This window comes from Schistocerca serialis, chromosome 9, assembly GCF_023864345.2.
Source record: "Schistocerca serialis cubense isolate TAMUIC-IGC-003099 chromosome 9, iqSchSeri2.2, whole genome shotgun sequence".
In the NCBI taxonomy this organism is placed as follows: Eukaryota; Metazoa; Arthropoda; class Insecta; order Orthoptera; family Acrididae; genus Schistocerca; species Schistocerca serialis.
In genome coordinates, this window is record NC_064646.1 from 184901629 (window position 1) to 184928199 (window position 26571).

General features: G+C 40.5%; 1 long non-coding RNA gene across 1 annotated transcript in view; it reads right to left on the reverse strand.

The window, feature by feature from the left end:
• Positions 1-23008, reverse strand: part of LOC126418924 (uncharacterized) — a 138027-nt gene extending 115019 nt beyond the window's left edge. The window contains exon 1 of the long non-coding RNA XR_007575912.1: positions 22877-23008. This is a non-coding gene — a long non-coding RNA (uncharacterized LOC126418924). The remainder of the gene's footprint in view (positions 1-22876) is intronic.
• Positions 23009-26571: the final 3563 nt, after the last annotated feature.

The following is a 26571-nucleotide window of genomic DNA, read 5'->3' on the forward strand; positions in this document are numbered from 1 at the left end:
AAGTAAAGCGTTGGGACTCGGTTCGTGAGTAGATAAAAAGTTCTAGACTGATGCATAACTTTATTCCTAGGTATGTCTATTCATGTTAATGTAATTGCTGAATTGCGTTATTCCGTGTGTAATATGTGAAAAAAAGGTCAACGAAGTAATTTTACATTAACCCAAGGACCGATATATTAAGAGGTTGAGATGTTTGTCTTTGCCTTATCATCATGTTTATAGTTGCTTTATCAGCTTTGGAAACAGCAATTTATTTGAAACTGGGCTGATAACCTTAAACCCAAGTTGATCAATAACCATAATAAAATCTGTGAAATAAGGCAAAAAACATGTTTGTGTAGTACAGTTAAAGAAATTTTTGAAAAAGAGGCCTGCCTGTTTGAAATATAAACCACGCAAAACACAAGAATCTTATGATCATTACAAAAGAACTTGCGACAGAATCACTCTTCAATTATTTTAAACAGAAACAACAGGAAATTTTGTTTACAAATTTAAAATATGCCTCCTATGGGCAGCAGAAACAGATTTTAAAGTGATACGACAGAGGAAAGAGTTATGTGGAATTTTGAAAGTGAACGACGTAAATGAGGAAACATTTGTTAAACATTTAACAGAGTCGTATAAAGGTGAAAAATTACGAGAAAACGAAGAGAGATCAGAAATCAATATAGAAGTGAACGATGATGTAACTGATCCAGATGCAGATGTAGAGGAAGCTGTAAGTCTGTTAAGGAATAGGAAGTCTCCAGGGAAAGAAAGGACTCCCAATGAATTACTGAACTGTGGAGGATATCCACTAACTGAAAAACTAATCAAGTTAGTCAACAATGTTGTAACAGGTAATAAAAATCCAATTCTCATGTACAAAGAAGGAGTTCAGAAAGACCTATTCAATTACAGAGGGATAAATCTACTGAGTTCAGTTCTTAAACTCATAACAAAATAATAGAAATAAAATAAAAAGAAACATTAAGACCTTTTCAGAGGACCAGTATGATAATACAACCGGTACGCCATGCGGAGATGCAGTATTCATTCTTAGACAGCTTCCACTGAACACGTAAGACCCGCTTATGTTTGTTTTATTGATTTATAGGAGGCTTTCGACAGGATTCAGTTAACATATGTGGCAAACCTGCTCTACAGTCGGGGCATTGCTTCCAACTCGCTAAAAACTATTGAAGGCATTTATTCCAACAACTATATCCAGGTGAAAATTGGTTCCAGATGAACTAGCGGGATAGCAATTAATAGTGGTATTAGACAAAGTGACACTTTGAAGTTATAAAGAACTTATTGGCTGGTAGTGGTTATAGAATGCAGGACGAAGAAATAAAAATCATTTGTTGTGATGAGGATGCAAGACTGCTAATTAACAGTGAAGACAGCCTGCAGAAACTATTACGTGTAATTTAACGTGGCAGTCAAAAACATAAACACGAATTGGATGTAAAACATAGTCCACCTATAATGTCATTCAAATATCTTGGTTATGAACATTCCAGCAGCGGAAATGTCAAAAATTTAGCTAGAACAAGTAGCAAATGTGAACAAAGTGACAGGATGTTTAAATGATACTATTTGGAAAAACAAACATATAGAGAAAAATGGAAAGTCAAGATTAAGCAAAACAATAGTGGAACCAATTATGACATACACAATTGAGACAAGGCCTGAAACATCAAACACTGGAAGACCCCTTGAAACCACAGAAATGATAATTCTGTGAAGGATTACGGGGAAGAAAGAAGTGAAAATATTAGAAGAACTTTTGAAGTGAACATGATGAAGTGGCACGTGAGAGAAAGAATGAATAGAACGAACACTTGGAGTCGATGGAAAAGGAAAATTGTGAAAATCGTAAGAAATATTGGCCGTCCAAGGAAAAGATGGAGTGACAATCTCAAAGAAGACTGAGGAGTACTGAAGGTAACAGGCTTTAGCCTAGGGAGAAAGGAAGAAGAAGAAGAAGAAGAAGAATGTAGGTTCTCACGAGATTCAGTGCACCACATTCTTTTCCTCCGACCAAGCAAAAATTCTTAGCAGGGTGAGGAATCGAAGCTTGGTCACATCTCAGAGCGTACAGCAGTTCTTCGGAGTCTTCATCCTACAAGATGAGCGCTTTCCGATTAGTATTGCAAGCATTTCGCTCGAGATACGTGTTCGTTAATCTCGTACAAACAAGGGGCGGTGAAGCGGAGTGTCCACGGCACAGGTCTCTCTAACGAGCTCAGTCTAGCGATCAGTCGGCGGCTTAGCCGGGCTGAGTAATACCGTGCGCGCCTTCTCGCGTCGGCGGATAAATGTGCACATTAGACCGCGTACGACTCGTCGAACAACCGGATCACACACGAGACGAGCGTGCGAATAAACTGGGGGACCATCGCTCAGTCTCTGTCCCATCGCCATAACCAAGAGGTTGTCGTGTTCGCTTTGCTGTTACACGGCAAGCAACACTATTGACGTTGCTACGGGTTAATGTTTCCCCTTCGTGACAGTTTTCTAAATCGCAGTAAGTTCGAACGTTGGAAACCGTGCACATTGCTTTCAACAGGGCACCATCGATAGAACAAAGCACTTGACATGCGCAATGTTACTTTTATTTCATTCTCAGTAAGCATCATACATGCACTATCCGATCAAAAACTTTTCGACTCTGTAAGCGCAGAACAGGGAATCACTGATCATAAGGCCGTTGCAGCATCCCTGAATATGGAAGTAAATAGGAATATAAAAAAAGGGAGGAAGGTTTATTTGTTTAGCAAGAGTAATAGGAAGCAAGTTTCAGACTACCTAACAGATCAAAACGATAATTTCTGTTCCGACACTGACAATGTTGAGTGTGAATGGAAAAAGTTCAAGGCAATCGTGAAATGCTTTTTAGACAGGTACGTGCGAAGTAAAACTGTGAATGACGGGAAAAACACACCGTGGCTCAACAACAAAGTTAGGAAACTACTGCGAAAGCAAAGAGAGTTTCACTGCAAATTTAAACGCAGCCAAAACCTCTCAGACAAACAGAAGTTAAACGATGTCAAAATTAGGGTAAGGAGGGCTATGCGTGAAGCGTTCAGTGAATTCGAAAGTAAAATTCTATGTACCGACTTGACAGAAAATCCTAGATAGTTCTGGTCTTACGTTAAATCACTAAGTGGATCTAAACAGCATATCCAGACACTCTCGGATGATAATGGCATTGAAACAGAGGATGACATGCATAAAGCTGAAATACTAAACACCTTTTTCCAAAGCTGTTTCACAGAGGAAGACAGCACTGCAGTTCCTTCTCCAAATCCCCGCACGAACGAAAAAATGGCTTCGCAAAAATTTCGGCTCTACTTACCTCCGGTTTTAGCCAGCTTTCACTACCCTTAATGAATTAGGCATCAGTGCCTTGTATTAGCGCTTGGATCTCTGCTACTTTCCCAAGACAGCTACGACAGTTTACAACTGCTTTACCATTGGTTCCCAAATCTAAGTTCTTCATGTGTTCGTCTTGCACCGTGTGAGACTGAAACCCTTTCTGTGTTTCCCCAAACCCCTCTAGCCAAAAAACCGCCCAGTCCACGCCACACAGGCCCACTACACGTGTAGTTGCCTTTTGTGTGTTATGGACTCCTGACCTACTCGGCGAAACCTGAAATCCCACGACCCTACTGCACAAGTCGAGGAATATGCAGCCCACAGTTGTGAAAACGCACATGACCTCCTACCAACAAATAATCCCCTGAGCTAATAACGAGCATCAAAACGGACGCAGGGATTAGTGGACAGAGGATTGTCGTAGCGGGACTGAATACCGTAACTCCCAAATCCACTAAAATTAAACGAAAAATATATATATTTAAAAAAAGATAAAAATTCGCTTCATGTCTTACTGAACAACAATCTCCATTCTTTTCAAAATAACAGTGTAAATGTAGACCAGATGTAGCTTGAATTCAAAGAAATAGTATCGACAGCAACTAAGAGATTTCTACCAAATGAATTAACAAAGGACGGCAATGGTGCCCTGTGGTACACAAAACAGGTCAGAACACTGTTGCAGAAAGACTGGCGATCTTCAAATGGCTCTGAGCACTATGGGACTTAACTTCTGAGGTCATCAGTCTCGTAGAACTTAGAACTACTTAAACCTAGCTAACCCAACGGACATTACACACATCCATGCCCGAGGTAGGATTCGAACCGGCGACCGTAGCGGTCGCGCGGTTCCAGACTGTAGCGCCTAGAACCGCTCGGCCACCCCGGCCGGCACTGGCGATCTGTCACAGAAACTCAAAATTTAGTTTCCACAACGAAACTTTGTCCCGAAACCTGGAAGAAAATCCAAAGAGATTCTTGTCCTACGTAAAATATGCTACCAGCAAGACACGATCATTGCCCTCTCCGAACGATAGCAATGGAAATACTATCTTGACGACAGTGCTGCCAAGTGTTGCTAAACACAGCCTTCCGAAATTCCTTCACCAAAGAAGACGAAGTAAATATTGCAGAATTCAAATAAGGCACAGATGCCACCATGAGTAACTTGGAAGTAGATATCCTCGGAGTAGTGAACCAACATAAATCACTTAGTACATACGAGTCTTCAGGTCCGGATTGTATTACAATTACGTATCTTTCAGATTATGCTGAAGTAATAGCTTCATACTAAACATTCATATACAACCGCTCATACTAAGAAGGATCCAAAGACTGGCAAACGGCACAGGTTACATCAATATTCAAGAAAGGCAATAGGAATAATTCACTAAATTACAGACCCATATCATTAACGTTGATGTGCAGCAGGATATTTGAACGTATATTGTGTGCAAATATTATGAATTACGTCGAAGGGAACGGTCTATTGACACATAGTCAAAATGGATTTAGAAAACACCGTTCTTTACTCACGCTAAGTGTTGAGTGTTATCGACAAGGGATCTCAAATTGATTCCGTATTTCTAGATGTCCAGAAGGCTTTTGACACCGTTCCTCCTAAGCGACTTCTAATCAAATTGCGAGCTTATGGAATATCATCTCAGTTATAGGATTGAATATGTGATTTCCTGTCAGAGAACTCGTAGTATCTTACGGAGAGTCGTCGAATAAAACTGACGTGATTTCTGGCGTTCCTGAAGGTAGTGTTATAGGCGCTCTCCTGTTCCTTGTCTATACAAACGATTTAGGAGGCAATCTGAACAGCCGTCTTAGATTGTTTGCAGATGACGCTGCCGTTTATCGTCTAGTAAAATCATCAAAAGATCAAAACCAATTCCAAAACTATTTAGAACGGATACTTGTACGGAGAGAAAATTGGCAATTGACCCTAAATAATGAAACTGTGAGGTCATCCACGTGAGTACTAAAGCGAATCTGTTAAACTTCGGTTTACACAATAAATCAATCAAATGTAAATGACGTAAATTCTTCTAAATACCTATTATGAAATGTCCCCTTAGAACAATTTATACATGATTGTGCTTAAACTGGCATACAATATTTTTAGCGCAACGCAATCTGACTTTCAAAAATCCCTATAAAAGAATGGCCCTGACTAACATTAACCTATACGTTTCACAAATCACTTACCTCACAAAAATCTTGGTTACTCGAACTACTGCAATACAGTGAGCACCACTACTGCCAGCTAAATAAAAGATTCAAACTACGGAAGGCACTAACTACTGTTAGGAATAGTTAGCAAATGAAAGATATTAATAGAGAACAAACAATGTATTTACCTTAATAGTCATATATATATATAGCAGTTCATGACAAATTACAAAACTCCGCCATCTCTCTCCCCACATCCACCACTGCTGGCGGCTCACCTCCAACTGCGCAACGCTACGCGCTGTTAACATCCAGCTGCCCCTGCCCAACACTACAATGGCAGACAACAATCCAAACTAGCCACAGACTGCACACAGCACAGCCAGTGATTTTCATACAGTGCGCTACGTAACGTTGCCAATAAGAAAACATAAACAGCCTACTTACACTATGAACTACAATTACGAACAATTTAAATTAGGAAGAACACATAGGAAATTTTGTGAGAAAGGCGAACCGAAGACCGTTTGGCAGAACACTTGGTAGAGGCAACATTTCTACTAAAGAGACTGCCTGCACTACGCTTCTCCGTCCTCTTTTGGAGTGATGCTGCGCTGTCTGGGATCGTCACCAGATAGGATTAACGAAATGCATCGGCAAAATTCAAAGAACGGCAGCATGTTTTGTATTATAGAGAAATAGGCGAGAGAGTGTCACGACCACGATACAGGATTTGGGGTGGACATAATTAAAACAAAAGCGTTTATCGATACGGCGAAATCCTCTCACTAAATTTCAATCAACTTCCTCCTCCGAGTGCGAAAATATTTTTTTAACGCCGATCTCCAAAATGGTTCAGATGGCTCTGAGCACTATGGGACGTAACATCTGAGGTCGTCAGTCCCCTAGACTTAGAACTGCCGGCCGCGGTGGTCTCGCGGTTCTAGGCGCTCGGTCCGGGACCGCGCGACTGCTACGGTCGCAGGTTCGAATCCAACCTTGGGCATGGATGTGTGTGATGTCCTTAGGTTAGTTAGGTTTAAGTAGTTCTAAGTTCTAGGGGACTGATGACCACAGATGTTAAGTCCCATAGTGCTCAGAGCCATTTGAACTTAGAACTATTTAAACCTAACTAACGTATGTACATCACACACATCTAAGCCCAAGGCAGGATTCGAACCTGCGACCGTAGCAGCCACGCGGTTCCAGACTGAAGCGCCTAGAATCGCTCGGCCACATCGGCCGGCACGCCGATCTACATAGGGAGAAATGGTCATCGTAATAAAATAAGGGAAGCCACAGTTCGCACGGAAAGAATTAGGTCTTCGTTTCTTTTTTTTTTTTTTTTTTTTTTCATGTGCTGTTCGAGAGTAGAATGACAGAGATTTAGTGTGAAGGTGGTTCGATGAACCCTCTGCCAAGCACTTAAGTGTTATTCGCAAAGTAGCCTTGCTGATATAGTTGTTTTCGTGGTAAGGGGTTTGTTTGTTTATTTACAACGTGCTCCATTACTACTTTTTTGTAATACTAAACTACTTAGAGCCGTTTGAATTCTTTACATATTACATTGGCTACTCCTCGCGGATAGCACCAAGTTAAGGAAACTCTATATGTGGAAGAATATGAACAAATTTTGCAGCTTTGTGTACTGAGTACAGTAGAGGAACAGTACGGACACGATGCTTGTTTGTATGAGAATAACAGTGGACCTGGTAGAAAGTAGCAACTGTGTGGCGATGATGTATGGATAATTATATTCTTGAAATGGACTAGGCTACCCAGCGTGCCGATCTGAACAATGGAGCACCTTTGGGATGAATTATATTGTCCACTCCACATCCCAACGTCCAAGATTACTACATACTGTGGTTTCGGCCCTTGATGAAGAACGGGTTGTCAGTCTTCCACAGAAATTCAAACATCTCACTGAATATGTCCTCAACTCAGTTCCAGCCGTCGCAAAGGCGAAGTATGCATATTTCCAATATTAAGGCTCTATAATAGGCGTGTGGATGTCTACATCTATACCTAAGTGTACATGACCACTCTGTAGTTCACAAGTAATTGCCTGGCAGAGGATTCATTGGACAGCTGTCAAGCTACTTCTCTACCTTTCCACTCTCGAATAGCGCGTGGGGAAAACGGAGACTTATACCTTAGTGTGTGAGCTCTGAGTTAGTTTATTTCATTACAATGATCACATTTTCCTACGTAGAAGGCCACTAACAAAATATTTTCGCATTCGGTGGAGAAAATTGGTGATTGAAATTTACAGTCTGAGGTTCCTTTCTATCCCGATCCGTTCCGCCCCGACCTGTCAATTTAGGTACAGTTCAAAACACACAAAGCACTTTGAAAAATAAACATTGTCTGAAAGCACTAAAATAAATGGTCTAGCACACATTTTGATATTTTGAAGAAACTAAAACTACTAGAAAAAGCCTTTTCGCTTACGTTTCAGATAGAGAGTTACTAATATTGCAATATGCACGCGAAAAACAGCGGCAAACATGTTACTGGCAAAACAATCAACACTTCTACAGTCGCTTTTTACCAGCCTTATCGCTTGTATAACATTTCCTAAAAGTGATTCTGGAGTTCACCACTTTCCAGCCAAAATATACCCATAGTTCCGTTCTGCCTCGTGGTTCCATCCTGCCTCGGTTTCCCCTAATTTAAAATTTTCAGGAAAGAAATCAAAAGTTTTTTAGAGAAAAGTGTCTGTTGCATTTGAAGAAGGTTTCTCGTAGAAAAACTGTCTTATTGGGTCGTTTTACTGTGTGTTATCAGCTAAGAACACGAAAGTAGCATCAATAAAAAGAGAGTAAATGGTATAAAGCACAGTAGACGGAACATCAAGAAACAAACAAAAAGAAACAAAAAAATAGGAACCTAGAAAATAATACTTGCTCTGTACACGGTGTTCAATTCTGGTGGTGAATCTGTACATCGAATAAACAAGCTAGAAAAAGTAAGTAGGCTGCTCAGTTTTTTTTAATTTTTTTTAGAATTTGCTATACCTAGTGAAGTTAAAAGGAAAATTGAGAAATAGCACCATCTAGGGACGAATTTGAAGTGTTCCACAAATGAGAGAATCCAGGAAATTTGCTTTCGCGAAGAAGGAATAGATTCGCAACTTAACACCTGAAGTAAGTAGAAAGAAGAAAAAGCAGCTTCCTTCTACTGAAATGAAAGTCGAGTTTCCAGCCACTACGGCTGGGAGTGATTGTTTTTTTTTTTTTTTTAATTTCTGTCTAGTTAGTTACACGATGATAAAATTTCCTTCATATACGAAGCTACTTACATATCTGACACTGCTGCAGTTCTTTCCTATTACAGTTCGTGAAGTTAAATGGCTGGCCCTAACATAGTTCCTTGTGGTACGGTAATTGTGATTTTATAGTTTGTAATGGCAAACTATGATGTTTGACAGTCGCTTGTTACCTGTACACATCGTATCATAAAGTGATCTGTAAGCGGCGTCCCCGTTACGCTACGACAAAAGTTTCAGTCCGGCATAGCATCACATCTTGAAGGAATTACTGCGACCTGAGGATCGGCTCAGATTCCCGCGTGTGACATTGAACTGCAGCGAGCGTCGCGGCAAGTGCGACCGGGCAGCGCGCTGCGTGGGTTCTGATCCCTGCCTCTGGCGACATAAATCCTCCCGCCCCGCTGTTAACGAGTCACGCAAACACATTGAGGTAGTTAACGCGCTGTCATAAAGTCACCCGCCGCCGCACGGACGAACGTTAAAACTGTCTCGGAGCTGGCCAGCGCTGCATGGACGGACTTGTGAGGGGAGAATTGTACCGCTTCCTCATCACGATCCGCCGTAAGCCATTATTTTACTTCTTTCCCTTCTGGCGCGGACTGAATGCAGAAATAAAATGGGAGACTTTGTCTGCAAACCAGCTTACTACAAACCAGGATTTCCGATCAGACTCAGCGAATTGTAGCACATCATCATTAATATCCTGACTATTTAATTTCTTTTGTTATTTATTTATTTGTGTCTAACAGCTCGTCGCAAGTTTAGGCTCTGTCAGGATCATTCTTGATGTTGTGGTATTCAATGCGAAGACTGGTTTGATGAAGGAAGCTAGGTGGGAGGGAAGAAAGGAAGTCTTTAGAGACGGAACACAAAATCGGATTGTGTCGAGGATAGGGAAGGAAACAGGCCGTCCACTTCCAAAGGAACCGCGCTACCATTTTCCTGGATCGATTTTAAGGAAATCACGAAAAACCGAAATCTGGCTGGGCGGATGCGGATTTGAACCGTCGTCTACCGGAATAAGAGTCCGTTGTGCTAACAAGTGCAGTGGATCGTCTGGTTTGATGCAGATATCCACTATAGTTTGTCCCTTGTATCTTCATCTCTGCACAACATCCAATTGAGCCTGCTTTTTGCACTCGCGTATTGGTCACTCACTACAATTTGTAGCCTCCACGCTTACCTCTATTTCCATACTAACTATTCCTTCAAGCCCCTGAAAGTGTCCTATCAAATATATCCAACCATTGGTAGAGTTGCACCATGAATTTATGTTCTACAGTTTGATTTGGTACCTGGTCATTACTTACTTTTTTAATCCCTAGTATTCTTCTGTAGCATTACATTTCCAAATATTCTACAATTTTCTTGTCTGTAGTGCTAAATTACGCTACAATCAAGACAAATACTTTCAGAGATGGCATCATGAAAACATTATTCACATGGTAAACAATTTTTTTTATTTCTTCCCGACATATATCACGGATGAAAAGTTGGACAGTCGGGCCGACGTTGTGGCATAGATCTAACTGCATATCGATCACAGCACTAATTTTCATCATTAGGAAGGTGATGACAGAGTCTACTGTGACGAGTATCAGTTAGTTCATGTAATTTGTCGTGGAAGATGGGGAAACAGGACGAGTTAATCAGCTTTCCAGTGGACCTCTTTTGTAACGACGTTCATATATGGTAGTTCTTCTTCTGATATTGTTGCTTGATATACACAGTAGAACGGTACACGACTAAGAAACGAGTATTACGAAGAATGGTTGTGCTTGTGAAGACAAAGAAACAGACGTAATGCAAATTTCTGCTGGTGTGCATCTCAAGACTGGGACAGAACCCATAAATACGTCTCACATAGTGTTTAAAGCACAATGACACATGAAGTGCTAATGCTGATGAATTCAAAAAACTGCAGAGGAAGTTGAGCAGCACATTGCAAGAGGTGGCAAAGAAATCTTAGTGTAACATCTGGAAGCTGGCAACAATGATATGTTGAACAGTGCAAGTGTCGGCGGTACGCTTTGTGCGCCTTCTGTTAAAACAAATGTGCTCCTTTGACGAAATATTCTAGGGAGAGTGGCAGAGTCGTAGCAACATTTCAACGAGTTCCCTGTTTGTGAACTTCAGTGGTTAGGACATTAGCTTCACATTCGGGTGAATAGCAGTTCGAAACCCCGTCTGCCATCCAAATTTGTATTTCCCTTTGTTTACCAAAATGTCTGAAAACAAATGCTGGCACGGTTACTTCGCCAAAGACGAGAACGGTTTCCTTCCGCATCCTTCCCACGAGCCGAATTTGTGCCCCGTCATCAATGACCCTGCCGTCAACAGGATATACCGTTCCTTAGCGGCGAATGCAGGGTTATTTCATTTGCACCGACAGAGTAAAATATGTTCGTAACATCAGTGCACACATATCCTGACTGATTATTGATTTCTCATTAATCTTCCTCGGTTTTTAAACAACTACGAGGGAGTGGTAAAGAGTAATACCTCCGAATGTTAAAGCTTTTTAAATAAAACAAACTATATTAACATTCTACGTATTTATTCTTCATATGTTTATACTTATTTCTCAATACAGTCAGCCTGGCGACGAACATATTTCTTCCAATGAGAAACCAGTTTGTTGACACCATCACTGTAGAATGTTTGACTTTTTCGACGGGGCCACAACCTCACCTCTGCTTACATCGCTTCCTCGCTATCAAAGCGAAGTCCTCGAAGATGTTCTGTAAGTTTTGCAAACGGGTGATAATTGATGGGGCCAAGTCAGGACTGTATGGAGGGTAATCGACGACAATGAACCAAAAGCGTCGGATTGCAGTGCTCATGTGTGATCTGACGTTGTCTCGCTTCGTGTGTGGACGAAGAGTTCGTTCACACTTCTGCGGTTAGAAACTCCATCACAGCACGCTGTTTCTCACGCACCGACGTTGCTACGATACACACCGCCATTCTACACGCTACATTTCGGGTCTCTCTAGCGACAGAAGGATGTAACTTACGTCAGCGAAGCAGAAAAGTCGTCTGGGCAATATTAATGACACGTAATATCTCAACTAACAACATCTACAGCATTTTGTCGGACTTGGCACATTTGTGCTGCCAACTCTTTTCTTACAAGAATTTGGCATTTCGTTACTCGGTGCCAGATACAGAAGGAGTTGCAGACAACCCAAGTGAATGGCAAAGAAACGTAAGGTTTCAGCACCAGCAAACGACAGAAAAAAACGATATAAGATGCTTCCCCTTGGTTATTTCGTTCTGTTTCTCGATGAAAAATGCTTTATTTGGTTCATGCCCCAGTAAGCTATTCTCCCGCCGCTACGGAGAGGCAGAAATTGATGTCACCTGTTCTCGGCTTAAGCACTCCGCCAAAGGCCAGTGGCTGCTGCTGCTGCTGCTACAACACGTTGCCATTGGTGCCGAAAATCTCTCTTCGCCATTCACCTGACATAATGCTAATGGGCATCGTACTTTGTTTGGGAAACCTGTTCTCTATCCTGGCGAGTCGCTCTGCATATCTGTCGCAATCCAAACCGAATTCTCCGGTGAAATCTGTCACTTATTTTCTCTAAGATAAAAACCAATTCATGTAGATCATTTCCATTCATTAAGAGCTCACTTTCCTTCTGTTGTCTTGGTCTGGGTATGTGTATCAAGCACTGATTAAAACATTTTCAGGTTCTTAAAATATATTGGTTCGTCTGTGGATGTTGTTGCAGACTGGCGGATTTTTTGTTTTGTTTTGAAACTTGTGCTACTTTATAGCAAAGTAACTAATCAATGACGATACTTCCACAAGCTGTTTTAACGGCATGGCGTTTCAAAGTTGTGAATTCGACAAAATAAAGTGCTAATGAGTTAGTTATTCACAGAGAGTAAAATAATATACAGCTTTAAATATCTGATTTATTACCCATTCTCGCTGTATCATCAGAAAATCGACACAGAATGTTACTGAAAGTTATTGTTACACTGCATGAAATCCTGGTTTTTTAGCTTTTTTGCGCAATTTGCGTATTTAACCATGCGTGTTACACGAGAAAGTGTTTATTCTTTTTTTACGAAAGCAACTATAATGATGCCTTTTGCTGTGGATTGTGAGAAACACTAAGCTCATGTGTTATAGGAACATAGTCTAACAAAACTTTCTTTTTTTATATTTATTTTTTAAATGAACGCAATGTCGTTTGACTGTATTGTTGCTTATTTAATTACGACCCAGGTTTCCTCCCCTTATACAATTTCAAGTGATTCAGTTTATGTCATTGACATACAAGTTTATCATATTTAATGAGGTGTACGCATACAGTTGAAAGTACACGATACTAGAAGCATAAAAGTCTCAGTAATCATAGGGTCGAGAATGCATACCTTAAGAGCTACGAACAATGTTTCATCTTTGATACCATGAAGCAAATCTCTTCTACTTCAAGCTCTTTGCTTTCCCTATTTTGGGAAGTGGTAATATGCACCAAAACAAGAAAAAAAGTCCGGTAAATATGGGCTCTAAAATGCATACCTTAACAGTTATGTGCACTTGTTCATTAGAAGAGTTGTGCTCCAAAGAATCGAAGATGAAGAAGTTCTCATAGCTCCTAAGGAACGCATTTTAGAGCACATGTTTACTGGACTTTTTTTCTTGTTTTGGTCCATATTATCACTTCCCAAAATATGGAAAGCAAAGAGCTTGCAGTAGAAGAGATTTGCTTCACTGTATCGAAGATAAAAAGTTGTTCACAGCTCTTAAGGAACGCGTTTTCGACCCTATGATTACTGAGACTATTTTGCTTCTAGTGTCGTGTATTTCCAACTGTATGCGTTTACGCCATTAAGTATGATACACCCTGTATATTTCAGGACATCAAGCATGGCATACAGCGTCGAAACCTGGGTCTTAATTAAATAAACAACAATACAGTCAAATGAGGTATGTTCATTTAAAAATTATTGTATGACTATTGCTTAGCAACATCAAACATTGTTTTCTGACAGAACTATTTATTCGTGCTTCGTAGAATGAGCATCTATAGTTGATCATATTTCTCTGTGCACGTGGAGAAGACAAGGGGCTAGGCATGACAGAGGTGCTACACGTAATCCCTATTCCGGACCATTTCTCATGACAATTTTTGCCAAGTAAATATATCAGTTTAATAGTGAAATATATTATGCTATGTTAATTTAAATCTGTTTACAAGGACTGATTACTTCATTTTCTGTTTATTAATGCCAACGACTCACGTTGGGTTACATGATTTTTCTTTAGGAGACTAACTACGACTATGTCAGCTTCTTCAGCTACGGACGACGTCTTTTTTATGAAAATTCTTGACATGATAGAATCGTGCTTAATGGTACAAAGCAACGTATCTTTTCGGGGGGAACGAATAAACTGATTGTGACTTATAGAGGCGCATAAGAGAGAGCTGGAACTGAGAACGCCAATACAATGCCTAAATGATTTCAGTTTGTGAAAAAGTAATTTAAAACCAATAAAAGTAACTACGACACAATAGTGAATCTATGTCCACCTCGTACAAAGGTGATGTTTTAATTATTTTTGTTATTTTAAACAAGTTTGTTAAATAAGAAATTAATACCTGTTTGTGAAAGCGCGTTTTGAATAACTGTTCCTTTTTTTATATTCTGATAAGAATGTATTGGTGCGCTTGGCTAGATATGCGCCTTTCTATTTTAGTGTATGAAAAGATGGTCCCTTTAAAACGATTTTGCATGAAGTGCCCTCGTCCCTAAATTTACGTGAGGGGTAGGACTTACAAGTTCATATATGTCGGTCATTGCCTATTTCACAAACTGCAGAGGCACAGAGAGAATATGTAACTATGTAAGGTGGTAGCATTAATGTGTAGTACTACAATTACTACTATTTTACACGGAAACATTTCGTATGGGCCAAAAATCTAGACTCTACACTCAAAGAGAGATTTGCTTCGCATGTTGTAATTTGGTTTATCCATAAACGGTAATCATTCAGCTGTCGACAGAAGCGATGTTTCTTACACGGAACGGAAGAAACGTGAAAGGAATCTACCCTAAAAGTATATTTCACCGACGTATACTATTAACACTGTCAAAAATGTTGAAACTAATTAATAAAAGATAGTGTAACGAAAGAATTATTCACAAAGAAAGTAAAAGTGTTGACTTCAAAAGCAGTGTATTCAAAAGTGACAATGAGGATTGCCAGACATATTATTAAAGATAATTAATACAGAACAGAGGTTGTATTTTACAGGAGCAGGATCGTTACATTTATCAACAACAGTACACAGTAATCAGATGTTATAGACGTTTTAGAATTGCATCTGAACCATTGTGTCCTATATTTATTTATACAAGCGCAGAATAAATCATTGAGATGCTCTTACACATGTTTATTTTTAAATCTACTAAATCACGTTTTGGGTCAAAATATTTGATGCACAGAATTTCCCTTGTTGTTTAAAAAAGCAACACGTCCAGCGTCATCGCAACAGCATAAATAATCGAACGATGTCTAGCCCTCATAGTGGTATTGAATGGTCATTTGAAAGAGTGGTTACTGAAAATCCTAGGAAATAAATCTTCGTGTTTTGTAAAACTGAATATGTAGCTTAAAATCTGTTACAGTATGTAGGAATAACCTCCGACGTGAAAGTAAAAACAGTATGCATGGATTAATTTTTCCCTGTAGCACGTCTATAAACGTTACGTGCTAAGCAAGCGGTTAGCGAACGGATAACGTTGATGACAATGTGTGCGACTCCTCAAAACATTGTCTTGCAAGCAGACAGTTTGATAAATTAATGTGGGAATGTTTATCATAACCTTAACAATCTTAATTTCTCAGCGTGTATGTAATTGTAGGTATTAAGGTACCTCCTTAATTTTATTAGTGTTTACGACATATTCCGCAGCTGTGTCGCTTGTAGTTCGACTCGCTGAATTTTACTCATGTGAACCGACATCAGCAGTTTCATATTCAGACAATTCGTAAAACTCTGTCATGGCCGACTTTTCAAATAACAATTAGATATTTATTAATACATGTTTTAAATTATATAAAAAGACGACTGTTTTCTCTCATTGTACTGTCAATGTTCATGTACCAATTTAGTTCCATAAAAGTGTTAACTTAAAGCTCTAAAGATTCTCAATATCTTTCTGGATTTTAATGATCTTCTCAAAGTTCTAATCGTTTACTACAAGCTTTAGTGGTGCTACGATACGCAATAATCAAAGAATCTTATTCTCTTTCTTGTGCAGTTGAAATAAACACTGTATTTTGATTGATTAATTGAATTTCAGCTGAAGTGGTCGAATACTCATTTTCCTCTGTCTTGTCAAAAGAAATTTTAGAGATGACCAATGAAATAAGTCACCAGTGGCTGTGGGTGGCTGCTACAGGAATGAGACCTACAGAAACTAATTTCTCTACTTCATATCGACAACCTATTAGCGACATGTTAATACAATTTAAAGGAAGGAAGGTCAGAGTTAACGCCCAGTCGACGATGAGGTCTTTAGAAACGGATCACACTCTCGGATTACGGAAAGGCACAAAAAGAAACCGGCCGTGCCCTTTCAAAGAAACGATCGCAGCGTTTGCCTTAAAAGATTAAGGGAAATAACGGAAAATATAAACTATGATGGCCAGACGGGGATTTGAACAGTCGTTCCCGCAAATGCGGTTACAGTATTCTAATCACTTCTCCATCTCGTCTGGTTACTAGAAATTTAACGTTTCGTGGAATGATATCTGTTTATTGATGCTGCCTTTTTCTTTTACTATGGTATTAGTCTCTAGAACCCATGCTATTTCTTTCTAAAGTCCTTATACCTCTGACAGACGATGTATTTGTCCCTGAACCTTAAATAGTCCTGTTAGATTATTTTAATATTTCTGGTAAGACTGCATTGATATTGTCCATCCTAGCCATCGTCGACTGCTTCTGGGTCTACTAAAGGTAATTAAGAGGTTTTATTCGACTACTGGTAACTCTGTATGTGAATACAGTAACTCTAAACAATTCTCTAATGACAACAATTATATTACTAATGCTGCCAGAATAGTCCGAAAACTGTTCACAACCTTTTTCCTATGTTACGAACGCCAAAAACAGCCGTAATTCCATGAAATGAGCAATTTAATTAGCTGTATCAGGTTTCAGATTTAAGCCTATCTTCAGACGGCGATGCATATTTCTTCTACAAATTCGTGTAGCTCAAAATAAACGTTTAGTGACCTGCGGGGCGAACAACGTTCAGATCTTGAACTCTGGATAAAAGAATCACGCACTCAACTTGCTACAGATAATATGCATCATAAAACTTTTCCAGAACTCGTTTTCAATGTACAAACTGTGAGTGAATGACAGTTTTATAGCAAGTTATAGAATTTTTTCTGCTCAACTAAATTCACATTAATTTCGGGTGTCGGAGTCATTATTAAGTAGTACTACAGACACCGAACGAATTTGGAAAGACGTTATTAGGACCGTAACAGGTCAGTATGGCTTATGCGAAAGTATAGCAAAAGTGCTCGGCCAACTTAAAAGGGAATTTTTGGAAGAAATACAGGGTAATTCTCTCGCAGGCATGTTGGATAAATTAGAAGATCCTGTATTCGGAAAAGCTTGTGCGTCTCGCATGCAGTAGTGAGAATAACATAACGAAGATTTGGGACAAACGCAGTCATATAGTCATTCATTTTACCCTCTCTGAATGCGGGACAAAAAGTAAATAATACTGATGCGATGTAGCCCCCACTAGTGGCTTGTGGGGTATGTGCGCAGATGCAGAAGCTGCAACAGTCCAATACTTTGAATAAATTGAAGAAATGTATTTTATCGACAATGAACCATCTTATAATTTTTCGTTGTATATGCTTCCTTTAATTCTACACAATAATGTCACTGTCAGCAAATGTACATCAAATGATCTCTGCATAATATTCAGCTCTTCTACCTGTTGGTATTAGCACGTTTGCGAGTGCTATGTTTTGCCGATGCTCAGCTGAAGTACTTGTTGCAAGTTTTTTAATAAAATAAATACAGATAATCGTCGTTCTTTACACGTTGCATCGTCGTCTTTCGACCTTTAGAGATCATGTTTCATGTAATCAGTTTATCAACTTGTCAATAGGCCTATGGCTAATTTCATTGGGTATTGTAACCTTTACTGCGTATTTTCGGTTCATCTTAGTACACCGTATCACCCATATACCGCAAGTACACCAGTAAATTCTGTAAGAATCCACTGAAGATGGATTTTACTAACTTCGAAGCGATAACAGTCACGATTTGACGCAGGACTGTTGTTGGGTGCATTTCTTTAAGGTCTTATCAGCGATCTTGGATGCTGACGCCTTCTCTGCAGCATCTTGTCCCGCGAGACGTACTGTTTAGGAAGGAATTGTGCTTTACCCGTAAGAGGCCAGTATGTAACCTGCAGAATAGGTGGATGGCCTGTTCTGAAAGTGGAGGTAGAGCCCCAAACTTATTGGCTAAATAAATCATTCATCGGAATATAGTATGTCAGTTAAAATTAGAAACAACTCTAATCAGTTGGAATTAATTATTATTTTACTCCAGCTACGCAAATTTTGTCTGATGCTTTGAAAACTACATAACGAAAGTAAACACGAACAGAACTGGTAGTGATAGATAAATCGAACAGGCAAGTAAGAGCAAACGTTAAAATAGAAATTAAAAAACTAATACAAGTAAATTATTTTTACTGCAGGGGAAACACAATAAACGATGACAATAGAATTAAAGGAAGACTTCCAGTGATTAAGAAAGCTTTCTCAAGGAATTGTAATTTATTTACGGACGAAAACGTTAATGAAGAGAGAAAAAAAGTATTTCATCAAGACATTTTGAGCATTTTAAGCTCTCTTTGTGACGGAGGTAGTCTAAGGATACAGAAAAAGATAAATATTAGAAAGAACAGAAATGTGGATATGGAGAAGAGCCACGAAAATTTCCTAGACTGAAAGAATATCCAAGCGAGATTAAAAAGAAAAAGACATTGATTAGTCTGGTAGAGAGAAGAAAACCTTAAGTAACTGGAAACCTAATTCGACGTAACAGCTTCATCGATAACATCTTAGAAGAAAAAATTCTGGCAAAGAACCGAGAGGCAGACCCAGAATACTCGCATTGCAAAGCGTTACCAGTGAGATGAATTGTAGCAAACAATGATAAAGATGGTGAAAGCCAAAGCACGGTGGTTACATCAACAAGGCGTTGCCTTGTGTGTCTGATGATGATGATGATGACGATGATGATGATGATGATGGTGATGACGACATATCACCTCAATTATCAAATAGATTTGTGTTAATGAATAAAGCCTTTGTGTATTGTATGTATGACTTTTGGGAGACAGTATATACATACCTTTTTGATTTAAATTAATCGACCTGATAAATGAGCTGTAGCCCTTGGAAGCACGCAAGGAAGTAACAATAAATTGTCACTGTTTACAGCAATTTGTCGTTCCAATAATGATCTAGCTAAAGCCTGTAACATAGCTGTATCGTTAGGGTAGTTTGTTAACGTAGTTTTGCACCTGTTGGGCTCTAGATTGGTAGCTTTACTGAGAGTATACGTTTCGTTACTAAATAACTGCACCGTGCACCTAATACGAATACATGTCTTTATACTTTACAAATGTTAGTTTCTTAATTATAAACAGGAAAATGTCACTTTGAAAAATTAACAGTACTTTTTAATATTATTTCGTTTCTTTTATTCTATTAGTACGTAACACACGTCCCCAACAATGCCTTAACTCGTAAACTCTTGTGTTAACAATTAAGCTTCTTTTATATTCCTGCTTAACTTATCGTTTCTTCGTTGCGTTTTCACATTAATTAAACAGACAATAACTGTTCACAGAAACCTTTTAGTATCTGTTGGAACAGCAGCCTATTTCGACAACTAAGTACCAATCATCAAGCATAGTGCCGTTTCGTTTACAGCTTTCGTTAAAAGTTGGGCGCACCTTTCCACAAATAAAATGAACCTTAAATCATTTTTACCCTACGATGCGACGTAACATTTTCAGTGCCTAATTGTAATTTTTTGCATATTCTTCTCAGTATTTATGTGCCACGAGGCTCCGCGCGATCGCTCGGTATGTAAGCCTAACGTCTACTCTCTGCACGACCGCTACGGTCGCTAGTTCGAATCCTGCCTCGGGCATGGATGTGTGTGATGTCCTTAGGTTAGTTAGGTTTAAGTAGTTCTAAGTTCTAGGGGACTGATGACCTCAGAAGTTAAGTCCCATAGTGCTCAGAGCCATTTGAACCACTTAGATATTTTATTCTCTGCACACTCGACGTGTAATCATTGGTGGCGGGCCATTCTTGACGATAAGCAGTGATACAATGTCTATGCCAGAGTAGAAACGCGCTCACCTTCGAAAATTCCAGAAGCCAGAGATAAGTAAGGAGTACAGTACCATTACGTCATAACACTGAAGATAGCAGTACTCTTTACAAGCCTTACCTAAACATTCACATTTAACCTCTTCACCCCAACGATAAAAAATTCCAGGAATGTTTCTTTTCCTATTTTCCAGCAAACTAGTAAAGAAGCATAACAGAAATATAAATTACATACTTCCTTGATTAGTCAGTAAGGCATAAATGGAAGCCCACATGTGTGGACTTCATGAACCACTTATCGTTAAATGACACTAAGCTTTACTTTGTATTTGTTTCAAATTTCTTTATTAAAAAACCTTTTATTCTTTTATATATAGATTAGAAATGTATGATTTCCAATAGAAATTTGTGTTGAAACCCTAAGACAACTGCTAGAAACAAAAAAATAACAATCTATAATAAATTCTGTTAATAAATAATTTTGTTACTACCAGAAAATAAATTTTTGCGATACGTTTTATGATAAGCTTGGTTGGTTGGCTCTGAGCACTGTGGGACTTAATATCTGAGGTCATCAGTCCCCTAGAACTTAGAACTACTTAAACCTAACTAATTAAGGACATCACAAACATCCATGCCCGAGGCAGAATTCGTACCTGTGACCGTAGCAGTCGCGCGGTTCCGGACTGAAGCGCCTAAAACCGCTCGTCCACCGCGGCCGGCTTATGATAAGCTTGAAAATAATTTTTTTCGCGTAACATAAATACATTTCACAGTTGACACACATGTCTCTAGTCTTCGAACTGCAGCCACATTTCCTGCGTTTTGAAGCATTCCTTGCCTCAACAGATTTGGCACTTGGCCAATATCGTAAAACGTAACTTCTGAAATTGATTGCAGCACATCTCTTCTTAGCTTTTTACTCAAATTTACTACATCGTCTACATATTCAGTTATCAGAGAAATTTACTTTATGCAATGACATACTCCTCTTCTAAGGGTAGGACATCTTAGCGTTCTTATAGTCCACCACTCAGTTTCATCAAACGCAACAGGACAATCTTTAGTCAAAAATGAGAGTTCGTCATCTTTCCAAACAGATAACTCCGCATTGCTGTCAGTAAGATGAGCTTCCAATTGCTTATCAGTTAAGATTTCAGACGTTGCTGCCAAACAGACAATTCCGCATGACTGTCATTAAGAGGAGCTTCTAACTGCTTATCAGTTAATACTTCAGGCGTTGCTTCAGGGTTTAGAAATAACAGTTATTTAAGAATTCTATCATCGGACACCAACTTGTAATTAGAAAATATGCATTACAACCTGACGTCCACCTACAAGGACCTTAAGCAAATGGATTATTTCATACTAAGAAACAAGATTAATACAAATCTGCACTGATTATCAACATCTAGAGCTGTTAGCGAACGTTAGGCACAAAACATAAATTCTCAGTCCAAACAGTCATTATTTGTTTTCCCTTTTTTGAGCTTACTGGAATTTAATTAAAGAGAATCAGAAAATGTCCGTAACGATTGTAGGGATGTTGCAAGGCGGGTTGTACTGAGATATGAATGTTACGAAAAAAATTCGATACGTTGCGCCTTTTCCGAGTTATTTAGCATTGAAGTTAGCCAATCAGATCGTCGCGCGCGTAAATTAAAGTTTCGGCTAACGACACAAAGCACTCGTTGGGCAACACCGCCCCTGGCAGGCCGCTTGAATGTGAGCGCGCGACGCCCCGATTGGCTACATTCTATACTAAATAACTCGGAAACGGCGCAACATATCGAATTTTTTTCTTGACATTTATGCCCCAGTACAACCCGCCCTGTAACATCCCTACAAGAATTTCACACATTTTCTGACCACCCTGTATATATATTAGATTGTTGGGGAGGGTAGAGAGTGAATGTGTGTGACGTTTTTGTGTGAGTTTGTGTGACTTAGTGAAAATGTACGTTTAACGGAGATGTGAGAGGAGACTGGGGATCCGGGGGGGAGATTGCGAGTTGTGTTTCGATTCTTTTTTTTGGGGTTGGGGGAGGGGCAGGGTGGTGATTTTAGGAAAAAAGGTCTACTATTTAGGTATACTCATTATTTATATATCTTTTAGATTTGTAGAAGTAACCATTTTCTGCATACGGCCAAAAAAGAGAAAATGGTTCAAATGGCTCTGAGCACTATGGGACTTAACAAACATCTGAGGTCATCAGTCCCCTAGAACTTAGAACTACTTAAACCTAACTAACCTAAGGACATCACACACATCCATGCCCGAGGCAGGATTCGAACCTGCAACCGCAGCGGTCGAGCGGTTCCACACTGAAGCGCCTAGAATCGCTCGGCCACACTGGCCGGCTGCATTCGAACAGCTGTAAACCAACACACGGATCGTTCCTTGCAAGGTGGGTGCGCCTTGGTTTTAATTAAGAACTAGAAGTTCTTCACTCACGAACCATCGTTCTATAAGAGGAAAAATACTCCTACTTACGATGAAAAGAAAGAAAAAAAAAAACAATGAGCGAAGGTCCACATGTGCAGAGGGAACGAAGAGGTTAAAGCTAACTGACTGCAGTGTTTATCTTGCAGTGAATCTAGAGCTGTGATCAAGGAGCCAGTTCAGATGCGCGACAATGGCTTACTTGTCGGGATGCGTCGGTCTGACTCGCAGGTGGCGCGCTGGTGCCCTGAGACTGGTGGCGCCGCCGACGGCGGACGGCGCCCGCCCCAGGCGTCGGCAGTCGGATTCCGGAGCCGCGCCGCGCCGCGCCTCGCCGCTCCTTTGTTTTGGCCTCGGCGATGCGACGCTCGGCGGCGCGTGGCGGTGACGTCGGCAAGATGGCCGCCGCCACCGGCGTGAGATCGCACCTCGTGGGGCAGCGGGGGCGGCATTGCGCCACCTCCAGTGCCCGCCCCCCCAGGAATGCCGCACTGGCCGAGGCGCTCACCGACTCTGCCAGGGCTGGACGACTTCTTACCGCAGCACCGGCGCCCCGACGCCTCGCATGGTAATGAATTCCGGTTGAGCGGACCGCGAGGGCTACCGGACGGCAAATCTGCGACGTTGGTGGCCACCTGTCATGCCTGACGTTCTGCCGGCCTCGCCACATCCCTGGACTTTGTTGCCGAAAAAGTGACTAAGTGCCTCCACGCGCCAAGCATAATCGACGCTGTTGTTCGTAAAGCACGCGTTCCACGTCAGAGAGAGTCTTCACTTTGCTTTCGTCCGCTAACCTTGTTTTATTCCAACTAACTCTCCTCCCCGCCAGCCTCGGTAGTGGCAGTCATTGAGCTGAGATACTAGCAACCACATGGTCATGCTCTGCTTTGGAGGGTCTGGATTGAAATGTTCGTCTACGCAACTTTCGCCTAAAGATTATCATCTACAGCAGGGGTATCCAACCCGCAGCCCGCGGGCCGCATGCGGCCAAAAGCAAGTACCAGTGCGGCCCAAGAAGTGAGTCTCTATCACGCGATCGGTAAAAAAAGAAATTCCTGTAATTCCATTTAAGTGAAGTTATTAAAAAACGATTTTTTTCAATGTGAAACTCCACCACACTGTGATATGTGTTAATTGTACATTATGTTCCACAGTTTATGCTACACACTTGTACAGGGATCGATCAAGTTTTATATAAGAACTCATGTCCGGAAACGTCATCCAACGACGCTACAGTAATCAGAGTTTACGCTGGCGCCTGTAAATGTATGTATGGTTCAAATGGCTCGAAGCACTATGGGATTTAACATATGAGGTCATCAGTCCACTAGACTTAGAACTACTTAAACCTAACTAACCTAAGGACACCACACACATCCATGCCCGAGGCAGGAATCGAACCTGCGACCGTAGCAGCAGTGCGGTTCCGTACTGAAGCGCCTAGAGCCGCGCGGCCACAGCGGCCGGCTAATGTATGTACGTACAGGGTAATGCTGTGATGATTTTACAAGCTTTCAAGGATGACGGAAACTGATAAATGTATAAATTTGAGGTAAGGGTCCCTAGTTTGAAAACGAAAGAGTCAGAAGTTTCAAGCGAAGATCATTGTGATTCCTCTGACAGTGGAATACATGCACCGCTACTAATGTTGCTAAGAATGTAGGGTCTGCAGCCTTCAGAGGTGGTAGTATGGACCAAAACAAGGAAAAATGTCTCGTAAACGTAGGCTCTTAAATGCATACCTAAGGAACTATGAGCAATTGTTCATCTTCGCTAGTGTGTAATATGAATTGTGAGTACGTACCTGCCATCGTCTTGCTATTTTGCTACTTTTTTAAAGTATGTTATGTGCGACCCAAAAATACTCATCTTCTTCCAGCTTGGCCTAGGAAAGATAATTAAAGGTTGACCCTCACCCCTGATCTACAGGGTGTCCCCCTATGAGTCGTCAGCGGCACTTTCTCTGGTATTTTGGCAGACATTTGGAATTTCGTTTTATCAGTGTGCAGCTGGTGTGAGCACAAACAAATACCGCTGGTCACGTCTTTCATCCATTGCGCTGTGTCGACATGAAACGTTGGTTTCTTTCCCGTTACGAATAAAATGATTTTTAGCGAGGAATTTTACGTCCCCATTCGATTGAGCAGTCCTCTGCGATATTTGTTCTATCGATACGTATTAACAGGGACGGCACAACATGAAGAATAACCAGTGCTCTATCAGCGACAATACCGCCCTGCACCGAAATGACTACAACCGCCATGCAGCACGCTGGTCAGTCGCTGCCGGCGTACTAGTTATTCTTCGTCTTTTACGATCACTGTTAATTAATATCGATGAAACAAATATCGCACTAGACTAATTCTCGACTGCTCAATTGAATGGGCCGGTAACATATAGCTTTAAAAAATAATTTGTTCGTAACGGGAAACAAACCGACACTTTCCGTCACCACTGGCTGTCGCTTGAAAGACTTGATAAGCAGTCTGGGATGATTCCAGCTACACAATGCAAACACGAAATCGCAAATGTTCGCCGAAACACTAGAGGAAATTCGCCTGACGACACTCTGTGTGTAGAGAGAACCAAATTATTGTCACAGCAGTCAGGAAAACTCTTCCTTTCCTGTGCTGTCGAGTGCGCTGCCGGATATCGTAGTTTAATTTAATTTCATTTGTGATAAGGTTCTACAGGACCAAACTGCTGAGGTCATCGGTCCCTAGACTTACACACTACGTAATCTAACTTAAACTAACTTATGCTAAGGAAAACACACACACAAATACACACACATACACACACACACACACACACACACACACACACACACACACACACACACACATCCATGCCCGAGGTAGGACTCGAACCTCCGAAGCGGGGGGGGGGGGGGGGGGGGGGGGAGCCGCGCGGACGGTGGCAAGGTGCCCTAGCCCGCACGCTACCGCTACTTAAAACCTCGCAATGCTTTACAAACGACTTAAATATTTACGTTAATCCATGTAAGCCAGAAAAAGTTTAGAAATGGGTTGAGATAATGGTTAAAGTTTGTTAGAAATCGCTAGGTGCTTTCTTCATCAAACACTGGATGCATATAGTCTGAGCATTAGCGCTCCTACCTTTAGTGTTACATGAGAACGCTGTCTGCAAAATGTGTTGCGAATAGAGTAGGTAATCAAGGAGTAATAAATTAAAATGTCATGCCCGATCCTTAAGTTTCACTGCTTGACCAGCAACACTGTAGCAGACGATACACTTTTCTTTCTTTCTTTATCAATTTGTGAGGATGTCAGCAAGAAAAAGTTTCTTGAAGGTTTAAAAATATGTCTAAGGTTTGTTGGAAGTCGCCAGGTGCACTCATTCCCAAACGCTGGGTAATTTGCGCACCTTGTGTTACGCTGCCTCTGTGACACCTGAAAGTCTTAACAAGGGCCAAAGCTTGAAGAATTGTTGGAAAACAGTGTCTCGTATGCAATCCAAAAATTTCGAAATATGCTTCCTTCTCAAATTAAACAAAAATTTGTCTAGTCTTCAGTCCTGCTGAATACTTACTGCTGTCATGTCGTTCAGCGCATCACAAATAGAGAAAACTGTAGAAGACTCAAGCTAGCTATGTAAGCTCGCGTTCGATACACATGTAACGATGGGGTATTTGAACACGTCAGACTAGCCTAGAGTGAGTTAGGATGGATGGTGCCGGATAAACGACGTAACTTTCACATGTTCTCTTTCCTTCGTCGGTTTCTTAGTCATTATTCAGATATCAAATACCTACCATCATTCTATAATTGCAATGCCAGATCTGTTACGTCCAGATTCTTGGCTATATCCTTGCATAACAGCAGATCTTTCTCCATCTTCTTTGCCATTTCAGACATGCGATTCTGGTAACCTGCA